Source organism: Apteryx mantelli, chromosome 4, assembly GCF_036417845.1.
Source record: "Apteryx mantelli isolate bAptMan1 chromosome 4, bAptMan1.hap1, whole genome shotgun sequence".
NCBI classification, from domain to species: Eukaryota; Metazoa; Chordata; class Aves; order Apterygiformes; family Apterygidae; genus Apteryx; species Apteryx mantelli.
This window is the reverse complement of record NC_089981.1, coordinates 29,260,553-29,262,409: the sequence shown is the minus strand read 5'-3', so window position 1 is coordinate 29,262,409 and position 1,857 is coordinate 29,260,553.

Sequence of the window (1,857 nt, the reverse complement as noted above, 5' to 3'; positions counted from 1 at the left end):
GCTCTCTCTCGCTCTCTCGCGCTCTCTCGCGCTCTCGCTCTCTTGCGCTCTCTCACGCTCTCGTGCGCTCTTGCGCTCTCTCGCACTCTCTTGCGAGCTCTCTCCCGCTCTCTCGCGCTCTCTCGCGCTCTCTCGCGCTCTCTCGCGCTCTCCCACTCTCTCGCACTCTCACGCGCTCTCTCCCACTCTCTCGCGCGCTCTCGCGCTGTCTTGCACTCTCTTGCGTGATCTTTCGCGTGCTCTCGCGCTCTCTCTTGCGCTCTCTCGCGCTCTCTCGCGCTCATGCTCTCTCTCTCGCGCTCTTGTGTTCTCTCGCACGCTTTCGCACTCTCGCGCTCTCTCGCGCTCTCTCGCGCTCTCTCGCTCTCTCACTCTCTTGCGCTCTCTCACGCTCTCTTGTGCTCTCTCGCGCTCTCCCACTCTCGCGCTCTCACGCGCTCTCTCCCACTCTCTCTCGCGCTCTCGCGCTGTCTTGCACTCTCTTGTGTGATCTCTTGCGTGCTCTCGCGCTCTCTCTCGCGCTCTCTCGCGCTCTTGTGCTCTCTCGCGCTCTCTCGCGCTCATGCTCTGTCTCGCGCACTCTTGTGCTCTCTCGCACGCTCTCGCTCTCTCTCGCTCTCTCTCGCTCTCTCGCGCTCTCTCGCGCTCTCTCGCTCTCTTGCGCTCTCTTGCGCTCTCGCGCTCTCTCTTGCTCTCTCGCGCTCTCGGCTCTTTCTCTGTCTCTCTCTGTCTCTCTGTCTCTGTCTCTCGCGCTCTCTCGCACTCTTGCGCTCTCGCACTCTCTTGCACTCTCTTACTCTCTCTCGCGCTGTCTTGCACTCTCTTGCGCGTTCTCTCGCGCTCTCTCACACGCTCTCTCGCGCTCTCTCGCGCTCTCTCGCGCTCTCTCGTGCGCTCTCTCGTGCGCTCTCTCGTGCGCTCTCGTGCGCTCTCACGCTCTTGTGCTCTCTTGCGCTCTCTTGCGCGCTCTCTCGCCCTCTCTCGCGCTCTCGCGCGCCCTCGCGCTCTCTCGCACTCTCTCGCGCTCTCTTGTGCTCTCTCGCGCTCTTGCGCTCTCTCGCACTCTCTTGCGCTCTCGTGCTCTCTCGCGCTCTCGCGCTCTCTTGCGCTCTCTTGCGCTCTCTCACACTCTCTTGCGCGCTCTCTCGCGCGCTCTCGCGCTCTCTTGCACTCTCTTGCGCGGTCTCTCGTGCGCTCTCGCACGCTCTCTCATGTGTTCTCTCACGCTCGCGCGCTCTCTCGCTCTCTCGCTCTCTCGCGCGCGCTCTTGCGCTCTCTTGCACTCTCTTGTGAGCTCTCTCCCGCTCTCGCGCGCTCTCACGCTGTCTTGCACTCTCTTGCGTGATCTCTCGCGCGCTCTCGCGCGCTTTCGCTCTCTCTCACGCGCTCTTGCGCTCTCTCGCGCTCTCTCGCGCTCTTGCGCTCTCTCGCGCTCTCTTGCCCACTCTCTCGCGCGCTCTCTCGCTCTCTCTCGCTCTCTCTCTCGCGCGCTCTCGTGCTCTCTCGCGCTCTCTTGCACTCTCTTGCGCTCTCTCGCACTCTCTTGCCCGCTCTCTCGTGCGCTCTCTCGCTCTCTCGCGCTCTCTCTCTCGCGCGCTCTCGCGCTCTCGCGCGCCCTCACGCTCTCGCACTCTCACGCGCTCTCGCTCTCTTGCGCTCTCTCGCGCTCTCTCACGCTCTCTTGCACTCTCACGCGCGATCTCTCGTGCGCTCTCGCGCGCTCTCTCGCGCTCTTGCGCTCTCTCGCGCTCTCTCACGCTCTCTTGCACTCTCTTGCGCGATCTCTCGTGCGCTCTCGTGCGCTCTCTCGCGCTCTCGTGCTCTCTCGCGCTCTCGCTCTCTTGCGCTCTCTCACGT